The sequence below is a fragment of the Ictidomys tridecemlineatus genome, chromosome 3, assembly GCF_052094955.1.
Source record: "Ictidomys tridecemlineatus isolate mIctTri1 chromosome 3, mIctTri1.hap1, whole genome shotgun sequence".
Taxonomy (NCBI): Eukaryota; Metazoa; Chordata; class Mammalia; order Rodentia; family Sciuridae; genus Ictidomys; species Ictidomys tridecemlineatus.
In genome coordinates, this window is record NC_135479.1 from 62,451,459 (window position 1) to 62,466,660 (window position 15,202).

Sequence of the window (15,202 nt, forward strand, 5' to 3'; positions counted from 1 at the left end):
AAAAAGGTCAAGTAAATCATGCTGAAATGATACCACATGCCATTTGTCATATTCTATAGGTTATAGTGTGTCACTAAAACTGGCCTACACTCAAGCACTCACAGGGAGGGGACTGCAGATTACCACTGAGGAGATGTAGAGTGCAAGTTTGGCTCAGTGAGGAGGAGGCACCAGCTTAACCTCAGGGTGACAATGGGTACAAATGGGACTCCACATGCAGGGCACACAAGAACAGAGGGGTATCTGGAGCCTAAAGGCCACTTCCCTACAGTGCTTAAGGGATGGAAGGACCACAATCCTGTACCCTATGGAACTAAGCTTCAACTCGTCATCCATCCCCATACTCTGTGCCCAGCCTTGGCCTTCACCAAGTGCAAGATCAACTCCACATATTGATGGAAACCTCTGGAAAGCCACATGTCATCGTTTCACTTCGCTTCCTCTCCATTCTGACATTTCACCTCATTTTAACTCCAGTGCCAGTTGTCCACGTGGCAGTGGCCTGGCTGTCCTGCCACATTCTCTCCAAATATTACAAGGTTAGCTATATTGAGCCAAAACATCAGGGGACTCTTGCTACTCTGTCCAATAAGAACACCCGGCAGGCTGGGTGGACAGGAGCTCCTCCCTGAGCTGCCCCACATTCCAGAAGGGAACCAGTTACCACCATCATCCAGACGCTCAGGGCTGTGTGATGACAGCCTGGGTGACTCACACAGGACCCTCTTGCTGAAGATAAACTTCCATCTACTCCTCTAGAATGGATGGTTTCAGTTACTCCTGGGATAACTCTCCTAATGCAGGGAGCTGCCGCCACTTTTGAGGCCTCTCCTGCTGTGGCCCACCCACATCCTCCTGGTTCCTTCTGGATCACTGTCCAGCAGCAGAGTCAACAGCCAGGTCCCCATGCCAGGCCCACATGAGCAACACGGAGGCCACTGATTCCCACATCTGCTGGAGTATCTAGAAACCACTGAGGCAGAGCCCGAAGGTGAGGAAGATGGGGGCCTGAGACTGGGTGATGGACTAGACCTGGCCAACTAGTGCAGACCCTCCAGAAGCTAGTGCCAGTTTCTGAGCTGTATCTTGAACCTGCTCCCATCTCACAGTGACCCTTCCCCTCCCTTGACATTTTATTCCTTTTCCTTTTTATTTGACTAGTTTCTTTTCATTTTATCATTAATTTTTTTAAAAAATTTAACATTTTACTCACTTTGAAATGCTTAGTTCAGTGCCATGAAGTCCATTTTCAATGTCAAGCAGCCATCACCCCTGTCTAGGTCCACAGCCATTTACTCATCCTCTACCCATAAGCAGTCCCTCTCCCTTCCCCTCCTCTGGTCCTGGGTGATCATTCATCCTTCTGTCCCTGTGAGATGCCTATTCTGAATTTTTCACATCAGTGCACTAAGATTTCTATTGGCCACATACTATTGAGGAATTGGGTACATTTTTGTTCTGTTAGAAGTGGAAAAACCAGATATGTCAAAGTTATATAAAAAGTAAAGCCCTACAGTAAATGCTTTGATAACATTGGGGGGGAACTGCCTTTCTGTGACATAAGTGTCATATGCCACAAAGGAAATGACTACTGCTCCTAGGGATACCCAAACCTCCTGAGTCAATTTTCCTTCTAGGACAAAACACAAACTCCTGCAATTCAAAACAAAATCACCACATTGGTTAGAAAATGTCAGAGACATTCAATCTCCCAGTGAACCCATACAAAATACATGATACTGAGGTGGCATTTGCCTCCTTCAGACTGACTTGTTGAAGACCAGAACTAGTGAAAATTTGGAGGCAGAAATTCTGGTAGATTCCCTGGGAGATGTGGCCATGGACACAGAACTCTTTGTCAACAACCATCAAAATTCTAAAAGTGTGTACCTTTGCCTAGCATGGCTAATGCCAGGGACTAATTCCACCCATGGAGCTGTAGCATTTTCCAAAATGTGTTTGAAAGACTCCTTCATAGCACAGTTGGAACAGCAAGAAATTGGAGTCCTCACTAACATCCATGTGGAGGCTTTTGGTGGAAAAATCTGCTGCAGAGATGCTGTGCACCTGCTGAGGTGGTTCTGTCTGTGCCCACAGGAAAAGGAGTCAAGGAATCTGTTACCTGGAAAAAAAAAAAGATGCATTCATGATGTCTGTACCTAGGTCACCATTTTTCTATGGTGTAAACAGCCACAGAAACATATGTAAATGCACCTGTGCAGGAAAATGTGAGACAGACTGAAAGGGCCACAGAGAGACTCATGACAGGGACCCTGAGTGATCTGCCCAGTCATCAATGATGCTCTCATGGGCAAAAAGTGGGGAATTTTTTATTTCTTAATAAATTGATAAATAATTTTATAATAAAATAATATTTAATTATATAAAACTCCATTCATTAAATTTTATCTCTTTCCAGTCACACGCATAGTAAGTTCTGAGGTTTCATTGTTAAGGGCATTTACTCAAAAAACAGTAACATTTTTTAGGAGTAAACTGCAGGTCTGTATTGGTGTTGCACACCTGTGATCCCAACACTACAAAGGCTGAGGCAGGAGGATAGTTGGCTCAGGACCAGCCCCAGCACAGTAGCTAGTCCAAAAGCAACTCAGTGAGACCCTGACTCAAAATTACAAAGAAAATGTGCTGGCAATTTGGCTTTTGGTACAGTACTCCTGGGTTAAATCAGCACCAAAAAACAAAATAATACAAAACAAACTAAAAATGTGCAGAATTCAACATGCATTAAGAATATGAAAGACAGTCTTCTTATCATGAAACAATGCACTCCCCATGAAATATTCATCCTTCCTATCCTCTTCATCCTATGCAGGTCTGTACATCCTTTATTATTATAAAAATAACAATAACATGACAATATATAACATTATAATGTTATAATAGTAGTAAATTGTACATGTTTTAGTATATCGGCCACAGTCTTCACACCTGAAGTCTCTCTGTGGAGTTGAAGACTTCATGGGGAAGGCAGGGCTGGCAGCACCAAAGGGCACTAAGCTAAGAGTAGATCATGTAGTATTGGAGGCCATCATGGTCACTGGCAAGAAACCAAGGGACAGGGAATGACTGGACCAGCCCCCTTGAGGAAGCACTTCCAAACTCATTTTATGAGCAAGGAATTATGAGATGCCAAAGCATCTTAAAATTTCATGCAAGGGCTGGGGATGTGGCTCAAATGGTAGCGCACTCACCTGGCATGCGCGAGGCACTGGGTTCGATCCTCTGCACCACATAAAAATTATGTCCACCTAAAAAAAACAAAAAATAAATATTAAAAAATAGTCTTTAAAAAATTTCATGCAAACTGAAAAAAATATGCCAAAAATATTTTGTATGCTTACATCTACATGAAATCCTCAGAATATGTCAATTGAAAGAGATAGAAAGTAGATGAAAATTTGCCTATGCATTGGAATTTGAGGATAGGGATTAATAGGTAAAAGGTGTCTTTTAGACACACCTACCATGACTGAATCATGAAAAAAAGAGAACAGGTGTAAAGACTAATAATGAACAAAGACAATTAATAAACAAAAACCTCTCCAAAAAGAAAAGTCCAGAATCAGACAGGTTTACTAATGAATTCTATCAAGCACTTAAGGAAGAATTAATAACAATACTTTTTTAAACCTTAGAGAAATTGAACTGGAGTAAGCACTTCCAAACTCATTTTATGAGCAATGAATTATAAGATGCTAAAGCCAAATGCAGATAGTATAAAACAATAGCAATACCTACATGCCAATATCTGTCATCTCCTTAGACATAAATATACTTAACAAAATACAAGGAAACCAATTCACAGCACATTCAAAGAATCACACACTAGGATTGTGTGGGATTTACACCAGGGATGCAAGAATGATTCAAAACACACAAATAATTCATGTGATAAACCATGCTGAGAAGATAAAAGATAAAATCATAAAATCATATTATCTCAATAGGTGTAGAAAAATGATTCTGAAAAGATTCAACATTCTTGCATGATGGATGTCCTCCAAAAATTTGGCAAAAATGAAATGGACTACAAGGCAACAAAGGTCATATGGCACCTACCATATCAAACAAGTGAAAAATGAAAGAAGTACCTACAGATCAGGGCCAAGGTGAGGGTGCCTACACTTCAGCAACTTCTTCTCCAAATAGTGCTGGATGTCCCAGCAGGAGGAGTCAGTCAGAAAAAAAGAAATGACAGGCATCCAAATCAAAAAGAAGAAGGAAGAGTTGTCTCTGTTGGCAGATGATAATTCCTATTCATAGAAAATGCTACCGTCTCCACTAAAAACTGTTAGGACTAATTTACAAGTGTAGTCAAGGTTCAGGAGACAGAATTCACCTTCAAAAATCACATCAATCTTAACATCAGCTAAATTTACAATAGCCAAGCTATGGAACCAACCTAGCTGCCCCTCAACAGATGAACGGATAAAGAAAATGTGGTCTTAAACACAGTAGATATTCCTCAGCCATAAAGAGGAATGAATTATGGCAACTGCTGGTAAGTGGATGGAACTAAAGAATGTTTCATGAAGTGAAATAAGTCAATCCCAAAAAATCAAGGCCAAATGTTCTCTCTGATATTTAGATGCTAAGCCACATGGAGTGGGGCAGATAAGAAGAACGAAGTTCATTCAATTAGACAAAAGGGAAGAAAGGGAAAGGAAGAAAAATGGAAATAGGAAAGCCAGTGCAATGAAGTAGGCATAACTTTCCTCTCCTTATACACGAACACACACCAGTGTAGCTCCACATCATGTACAACCAAGAGGAAAGAATCCTAATTAGAATAAGTTATGCTTCGTGTATGTATGATATCTCAAAATATACTCTACTGTCATTTATACCTAAAAAGAACAAATTTCTTAAAAAACTAAGGGCAGCCCACTGGGGCAGAAAGCAGGGAGTAGGCAATGCCAGAACTGTCCCAGGAAGGTCGGCCTGCTGGGAAGGGTGTGGCAAAGTGCACACCGCCATGAGTTAGGCACCAGCCACCAGGCAGCAGGAATGCCCAGCCCACCTAACCCAGGCAAATCCCACCTGAGGTGCTGCCTGGCCCCATCCAGCTGGAGACCCCTCCACCCGCTAGCCTATGCTCCTGTGTTGGGCAGAGCCAAACAGGCCAGAACATACCAGGACGTGCTTTAGTTAACACTGCTGATCAGCCTGGGTTTGATCAGTAGTTGAAAATGCTGATCTGCCTAGGTTTGAGCAGCCCCATCCTGAATAACAAAAAACAAGTACACCCTCATAACTCAAGAAATATGCACTCAAAAAAATGGAAACATTTCTTTCTTTGCCACAATCGCCTAGATGTCAATTAGCACAGAAGCAGAAAATCATACACATTTTAGCTTAGGCATTTGTCACACTTAGCTAATGTGCTCCTTTCTTAACACACCAGCATCTCATGAATATTCCTCTGTGTGTCCTGATGTTTTTCTAACATATGTATGACATACAAAAAAATGAGTAGAAACATACACAACACATTGCGGCTTGTCATGGTTCTGAAAAGGGGTCTAGTAGGTGATGTCTTCTCCTCATGGTGGTCTGTGGATGCCACTATGGACAGTGCCAAGGTTACAATAAGTGTCCCCAAAGGCCCAAGGGTTTTAACCCTATCAGCCTGAGGTATTATCTGGACTTGGTGGAATCACTACCAGGGAGTCCTTACTGGAAACAAATCAGTAGAAGTGTTCAAAAGAAGGGAATATTGTGACTCCTGCCTTTCTCTTTTGCTTCCTGGCTATCATTACGTCAGCAGCTTCCTCTGTCCTTGTTCCTGCCATGATGGACTACAAAATCCTCAGGGCCAACTGAACATGGACTGAGACCTCTGAAATCATGAATCAAAACAACTTTATTTCTTGGTAAAGAGACGTATCTCAGGTATTTCTAACAGTCATGAAAAACTGACAAACAAAGCCAATAATACCAATGGCTCAGCAGATTCGGGGGGGGGGGGCAAAACAAATGGGGCATTATCACACTTTTCTGAATCTTCTGTTCCCACTCAAGGGTGAGGGGGACAATCCCTCCAACACAGCTCCTCAGTCAACTCCATTCCATCTCCTAACTGATATCAACGTTAATAATGTGCAACAGGCATGTGACCACAATGTTCCTTGCTCATACAACAATGTGCTGCCAGTTTTTGACACAATGTCATAAATACCCTTGAACTTACTGTTGTTTTTATTTCTATCTAAGAGTTTCTGGGATACTTGCATTTTTCATTTTCCTGATGCTGCCACATGGCTTTCCACCAAGGGTGGTCCTATCAGCCTGTCCTGGGTACACATGGCCTGATGGGTGCACGGTACTGTCTGGCATGTCTTTAATCACCCTCTTGCCCATGCACGCTCTGGATCTGTACTTAGGTCTCCTTTCTCATGTGTCATCTCCTATGTGTCCGTGACTTCCCTCTTCCTTTATAAGGAAAGTGCAACTAGTGAAGAGATCGAGTTTTTGCTATTTAAGATAACCCATGGTGGAATTGCTCACCTTTCTTCCATAATTGTAAATATACACACATCTTGGTTTCCCAGCTCAATAATTTGTTTAGGTCTTTATCAGTTACTTCCTCCCAGTTTCCTTTGGTACTTAAACATGTAGGTCCAGCTATTTTGTCTTGCTATTTCAATATGGAATTTACATGGGTTTAATTTCTCCACTAATTACAGTTTTGTTATGTCCCAAGAGTTTGAAAATGAAGGGCTTTTCTTTTCAGAGCTTTCACAACAGATTTCAAAACTGCCTAGTCAGTCCTCTTTAATCCAAGTGTATTTAAAACATGTATTTCTTGAATTCTAAATGATAACTTACTGGTCATGTTATTATTTATTACTAATCTTATCAGACCTTGATAAAAATATGTCTTTTTCCACTATTCTGTGTATTGGTTAAGGTTTTTCTTGTGGTCAAATACATAATTAACTTTTGCAGTGATTCCATGGACATACAAATAACATATTGTTTTCTATTTATATGAGCAACAACCTACATACTAAATCCAAGATATTATTCTCTTTACTTCATCTAATTTTGATAGAGACATATTGAAGCCACTCCCTGTCAATGTGTTTTTATTGAGCTGCCTGCCATTTCTAGCAGCGTTGGCTTTGGGAATTTGGCCATCATCTGGCTTACTCCAGGCAGGCTCCTCGCTGCTTTATTTCTGCTGCAACTTTGCTTTCCATCACGGTATCACACCACATGTTGGACCTGTAGAGTCCACCTGTCTGATGGTAATATTGCCCATCCTGCCTTGATTTAATTTATAACTCTCTGCAAACTTAATTACTGCCAGCCCTACTTCACCATGACGGTTCATGTGCATTTTTTGTAAAAGAAACTATAGCGAGCATTTTTTTAATATTTATTTTTTAGGTGTAGATGGACACAACACAATACCTTTATTTTTATGTGGTGCTGAGGATCGAACCCGGGCCCAGCCCATGCTAGGCGAGTTCTCCACTTCTGAGCCACAATCCCAGCCCTGAGCATTTGTTTTTACATAGCAAAGGAAGATATTCTTTCCATTTTCCTTTTGCTTAATGGCACCTCACACTCACTTTGGGGATCCACTCCTCCCCTGACATCCATGCAGTGAAGAGAGGCTAATTACACTTTCTGACTCTGGGGAGATGAGACAAAAGGATCTCACATTTGAAGAAGGATGGGAGACCCAGCATGTGGTGTGTGGCACTGTCTCCATGCCTGTGCCAATGGTAGCACATACATGCTAGGAACACAAGGCCAGGCTGCACCAAGCAGGGCACTCCTGCACTTACCCTGGGAAGACGGTAACATGGGACCATGAAGCACTGCCCTGCCCAACCCTGCCCAGATTGGGGAACTATGCAGTATATACCAGAAGGGCCTGTGTTAGTTCCCCTCTGACCCTTCAGTGGACATCTGGGAAATTGAGGCCCAGTGTCATGCAGGGACTGGCCCAGAGAACAGGACCAGGACAGACTCCAGAGGAAAAGGAAGGGTCCTGACTTCCAAGATCAGGACACAGTCATCTCCCATGGGGTTTAGAAAAAGAACTTCCATGATCCTGGGGACACCTACCTGTCTTTGCCATGAGACAGTATTTCTTTTCAGCCTCCCAACAGGTACAAACACAGAGATGCATACACGAGGAGATCCTGGGCCTAGTCATTTACCAGGAAGGAGAAAGATAAGAGGGAAAGGAAGGAGAACAAAGGAAGGCTAGGACATATTAAAAGGGCAAAATACCTAGCCTCTTGGTTTACCAGGATACCAGCTATGGCCCACTTCCCCCTCCGGAGAGAAGTCTATGTTACCCCTTTTTAAATAGACCCTGCTTCATATGTTTGCCTCAGCTTGCTTCTCTAATGTTCAAACTTCAACATGTGGGGAAGTAAGACTCATCACCAATAACCAGCAGTATCACTTCCATACAGAATAAGGAGAGAATTTTAAAAGCCACAGAAGAAAGAAATTAGATCACATATAGGGGGAACCAATTAGGATCTCTGCAGATTTTTCAACTCAGACCCTCAAAGCCAGGAGATTCTGGAACATATACTAAGCTCTGAAAGAAAATGGATGCCAACAAAGAATCTTATATCTAGCAAAATTAAGCTTTAGACTTGATGACAAAATAAAAACCTTCCATGATAAGCAAAAGATAAAAGAACTTACAACTAGAAAGCCTGCACTACAGAACATCCTCAGCAAAATATTCCAAGAGGAGGAAACAAAAAACAACAATGAAAATCAGCAAAGGGAGGTATTACACTAAAGGAAATACTAATCAAAGGAGAAATAAAGTCAGGGCTGGGGTTATGGCTCAGCAGTAGAGCACTCGCCTCGCCATGTGCAAGGCCCTGGGTTCAATCCTCAGCACCACATAAAAATAAATGAAAGTTACTGTGTACAACTACAAAAAAATAAATATTTTTTTAAAAAGGAGAAACAAAGTCTAGTTAAATACCAAAAATAAACAAATATGACTAGGAATACTAATCATGTCTCAATAATAACCCGGAATGTTAATGTATTAAACTCACCAATCAAAAGACATAGGCTGGCAGATCAGATTTTTAAAAAAGACCCTACAACATGCTGCCTTCAAGAGACTCATTTCATAGGAAAAGACATCCACAGACTGAAAGTAAAATATTGGGAAAAAAACATATCACTCACATGGACTGCAGAAACAAGCAAGGGTTTCCATCCTCATATCAAATAAAGTAGACTGTAAGCCAAAGTTAATCAAAGGGATAAAGAAGGACATTTCATATTGCTTAAGGAACCATACACCAAGGCATAACAATTACAAATATATATGTCCCAAACAATGGAGCATCTTCGCTCATCAAACAAACTCTTCTCAAATTCAAGAGTCAAAAAGACCACAACACAATAATCCTGGGTGACTTTAACACACCTCTTTCACCACTGGATAGATCTTCCAAACAATGCTAAACAAAGAAACTAAACTACTCAATAATACAATCAATAACTAGACTTAACAGATACATATAGAATATTTTATCCATCAATGAGAGAATACACTTTCTTCTCAGCAGCACATGGATCCTTTTTAAAACAGACCATATATTATGCCACAAAGCAACTCTGACTAAACACAAACAAATAGATACTACCCTGCATTCTATCAGATCATAATGGAATGAAATTAGAAATCAATGATAAAATCAAGAATAAAAGCTATTCCAACACCTGGAGACTAAATAATATACTACTGAATTAACAATGGGTTGCAAAAGACATCAAAGAGGAGATTAAAAGATTCTTAGAAGTAAATGAGAACACTAATACAACATATCAAAATCTCTGGAACACTATGAAGGCAGTACTAAGAGAAAATTTCATTGCATTGAGTTCATTCCTTAAAAGAAGAAAAAGTCAACAAATAAATGACCTAATAGTACATCTCAAAGCCTTAGAAAGAGAAGAACAAATTAACACACCAAAAGTAGTAAAAGATAGGAAATAATTAAAATCTAAGATGAAATTAAAACAAAAGAAACAACTAAAAAAATTGACAAAACAAAGTTGGTTCTTTGAAAAAAAATAAATAAAATTGATAAACCCTTAGCCATGCTAATGAAGAGAAGGAGAGAGAAAAACCCAAATTACTAATATCCATGATGAAAAAGGAAATATCACAATGAACACTACAGAAATTCAGAAGATAATTAAAAATTATTTTGAAAATTTGTACTCCAATAAAATAGATAATACTGAATGTATCAATAATTTTCTTGTGTCATATATTAGTCAGGATGAGCTACACAAGTTAAACAGATCAGTTTCAAGCAATGAAATAGAAGATGCCATCAGAAGCCTACCAACTAAGAAAAGCCCATGACCAGATGGATACACAGCAGAGTTCTTCAAGAACTTCAGAGAAGAAATAATACCAATATTGCTCAAAATATTTCATGAAATAAAAAAGAGGGAATACTTCCAATCTCGTTCTATGAGACCAATATCACCTTGATACAAAAACCAGGCAAAGACACAACAAAGAAAGAAAACTTCAGACCAATGTCTCTAATGAATATAGATGCAAAAAGTCTCAATAAAATTCTGGCAAAACAAAGACAGAAACATATCAAAAGATAGTGCACCACGATCAATTGGACTTCATCCCAGGGATACAAGGTTGGTTCAACAAACAGAAATCAATAAATTCATCACATCAATAGACTTAAAGATAAGAATCATATGATCATCTCATTGGATGCAGAAAAAGCATTTGACAAAATACAGAACCCTTTCATGTTCAAAACACTAGAAAAACTAGGGATAACAGGAACATATCTCAACATCATAAAAGCTATCTAGGCTAGGCCTAAGGTCAACATCATTCTATATGGAGAAAAATTGAAGGCATTCACTCTAAAAACTGGAACAAGACAGGGATGCCCTCTTTCACCACTTTTATTTAACACAGTTCCTGAAACTCTAACCAGAGCAAATAGACAAATGAAAGAAATTAAAGGGATACAGATAGGAAAAGAAGAACTCAAGTTATCACTATTTGCCGACAATATGATTCTATACCTTAGGAGATCCAAAAAACTCCACCAGAAAACTTCTAGAACTAATAAATGAATTCAGTAAAGTAGCAGGATATAAAATCAACACCCATAAATCAAAGGCATTTCTGTACATCACTGACAAATCCTCTGAAAGGGAAACAAGAAAAACTAGCACATTTACAATAGTCTCAAAAAATTTAAAATGCTTGGGAATCAACCTAACAAAATAGGTGAAAGATCTATACAATGAAAATTACAGGACACTAAAGAAAGAAATTAAATAAGACCTTAGAAGATGAAAAGATCTACCCTGTCCTTGGATAGGCAGAATTAACATTGTCAAAAGGTAGCGCGCTCGTCTGGCATGCGTGCGGCCCGGGTTCAATCCTCAGCACCACATACAAACAAAGATGTTGTGTCCGCCGAAAACTGAAAAATAAATATTAAAAAAAATTCTTCCCCCCCTCTCTCTCAAAAAAAAAATGACCAAGCTACAAAAAGCCCTATACAGATTTAATACAATTCCAATCAAAATCCCAATGACATTCCTCATAGAAACAGAAAAAGCAATCATGAAATTCATCTGGAAAAATAAGAGACCCAGAATAGCCAAAGCAATCCTTAGCAGAAGAGTGAAGCAGGTGGCATCACTATACCAGACCTTAAACTATAGTACAGAGCAATAGTAACAAAAACAGCATGATTTTGGCACCAAAATAAACTTGTTGACCAATGGTACAGAATAGAGGACACAGAGATAAACCACATGAATATAGTTATCTCATGTTAGACAAATGTGCCAAAAACATATTTTGGAGAAAGGATAGCCTCTTCAACAAATGGTGCTGGAAAAACTGGAAATCCATATGCAACAAATGAAATTAAGCCTCTATCTCTCACCGTACACAAAAATCAACTAAAAATGAATCAAGAATCTAGGAATTAAGCCAGAAATCCTGTATCTAATAGAAGAAACAGTAGGCCCTAATCTCCATCATGTCTAATTGGGCCCCAACTTCCTTAATAAGACTCCTATAGTGCAAGAATTAAAATCAAGAACCAATAAATGGGATGAATTCAAACTAAAAAGTTTCTTCTCAGCAAAAGAAACAATCAGTGAGGTGAATAGAGAGCCTACAGAATGGGAGAAAATTTTCACCCTTCACACTTCAGATAGAGCACTAATCTCTAGGGTATATAAAGAACTCAGAAAGCTAAACACCGAAAAAAACAAATAACCCAATCAATAAATGGGCCAAGGACCTGAACAGACACTTCTCAGAAGAGGATATACAATCAATCAACAAATATATGGAAAAATGTTCATCATCTCTAGCAATTAGAGAAATGCAAATCAAAACTACTCTAAAGATTTCACCTCACTCCAGTCAGAATGGCAATTATCAAGAATACAAGCAACAAGATGTGGGGGAAAAGGCACACTCATACACTGCTGGTGGGACTGCAAAATGGTGCAGCCAATATGGAAAGCAGTATGGAGATTCCTTGGAAAACTGGGAATGGAACCACCATTTGACCCAGCTATCCCACTTTGGTCTATACCCAAAGGAATTAAAATATACTACGGAGGCCTGGGGATGTGGCTCAAGCGGTAGCGTGCTCACCTGGAATGCTCAGGGCACTGGGTTCGATCCTCAGCACCACATAAAAATAAAAAAATAAATAAACATGTTGAGTCCACTGAAAACTAAAAAATAAATATAAAAAATCTCCCTCCCTCCCTCCCTCCCTCCCTCCCTCCCTCTCTCTCTCTCTCTCTCTCTCTCTCTCTCTCTCTCTCTCTCTCTCTTTAAAAAAAACATACTACAGAAACACAGTCATATCAATGTTTATAGCAGCACAATTCACAATAGCTAAATTGTGGAGCCAACTTAGATGTCCTTCAGTAGATGAATGGATTAAAAAAAAAGTTTCTATATACACAATGGAACATATACACCATAAAAGAGAATAGAGCCATGGCATTTGCAGGTAAATGGATGGAGTTAAAGAAGATAATGCTAAGTGAAGTTAACCAATCCTAAAAAACCAAATGCCGAATGTTTTCTCTAATATAAGGAGGCTGATTCATAGTGGGGTAGGGAGGGGGAGCATGGGAGGAATAGAAGAACTCTAGATAGAGCAAAGGGATGAGAGAGAAGGGAAGCAGTCTGGGGTTAGAAATGAGATGGACATCATTATCCAAAGTACATATATGAAAATATGAAAGATGTGAATATATTTTGTATATAACTAGAGATATGAAAAACTATGCTCTATATGTGTAACATGAATTGTAATGAATTCCACTGTCATATATAACAAATTAAAATTTAAAAAAAAAATTTTAAGTGTCAGCATCATATCCCTATGTTATAATCTATGGAAATTGGAACTATTACAAAACCCACCAGGCTTTAGAAGCTACCCCAGATAATAAACAGAATGCTATTAATTGTACTTTTTAAACAGGCTCGGCTACATGACAGCCTTAAGTGGGAGTTACCTTTCTGACTTGAAACAAGTAAATCAGCCTTTACACTTGAACAGTAAGAGCTGTGCTAGGCTCAGCATAGGACCTGTACAGGAAATGACACATTCATTCATTTGACCCAAACAACTCAGAACTCAGGAACAAAATGTATGTACACTATAATAGAAAAGAGAAATGAGATCTAGTATCAAAACATTTGTGATCAGCTGCAAGGGAATAATTGGATAAATCTCTATAAGACAACTTCTTCATCAGACAATGTCACAGGAAGAAATAAAGAAAACATGAGGGGACTATTTTAGATTAGAAGAGACTAAAGATATATAAAACACATCACTTAAACTAAGAGTCCTGATGTGTGGTGGGTATGACAGCTGTTTGGGATGGTGGTGTAGCTCAGTGGTAGAGAACATGCTAGCAGATATGAGACCCTGAGCTCCATCCCCAGCACCAGATTCTTTAGGAAAACTGTGGAAATCTGAATATAGAATGATATTACATGATTAAAGGATTACCGTTAATTTCTTAAATGTGACAAAGATATTGTATTTATACAGGAGAAAGAATTTATTCTCAGGAGATTTGTAGTCACAAATCTAGCACCAAGTGTCTCAATGTCTACAATTTACCTTCAAATGATTCCACAAGTACATATTCAGATGGCAAAATGTTAACTGTTGACTCTATGTTGTAGATATACATATGGGTGGGTACTTAGGGTACCATCTTTTTCAACGTTCATGATACAAAAAATGGTACCCTAACACATGTTTATGTGTTTGAAATTTTTTATTAAAAATGTTGGAAAAGGAAAAAAAATGTTGAAAACGGCTGGGGTGTAAGTCAGTGATAGTGTACTTGCCTGGCATATGTGAGGTCCTAGGGTTTATCCCCAGCACTGCATCAAATAAATAAATATCAGAATTTAATTTAGAAATGGGGAAGTTTAGAGATGAAAAACCTTACTCAAGGCTACATGGCTTCTCAGTAGCAGGCAGAACTTGATCTTGGGCTGATTTTTAGGAGTTGTTAGTATACAGTACTAGCTGCACAAACTGCCTCAACTTACACAGAAAATGACTTGCCACCCTGCTTTATTCCACATATGGTCAGCAGGACTAGACAAATATCCTGATTTGGAAAAATGTCTATTGCAAAGACTCCTTGTTTAGAAAACAATTCATATCGAGTGCTAAAGAAAGAATCCTTATTTCAACTCTTAGAATTTACCCCAAGGAAAGAAGGACAAAACTTTACGCTTAATGAGGGAAACTGCAAGATTTTTTTTTTTAAAGAGCAGAAATTCCGGCCATATGCAAGGGTTCCTCAGTTGGGTAATCAAGTACAATTGAGACTATACATTCGATAAAATAAATGTTCAATACTAAATATTTTTTAATGCTTAGGAATAAGGCAGAACTGAATAATAAAGGTACATACCAGGGGAGAGAATGAATGTGGACAAGAAAGGTATTGGGGGAATCAATAATATGGGTAAATTATTCAATTAATTAGTTTTAATTAGGTATATATGACAGCAGAATGCATTTTAATTCATTGTATACAACTGTTGCAAACCTCTTTATTTCTCTGATTGCATTTGCGTATTTAAATTCTTAAAAAAATAATTAGAGATCAT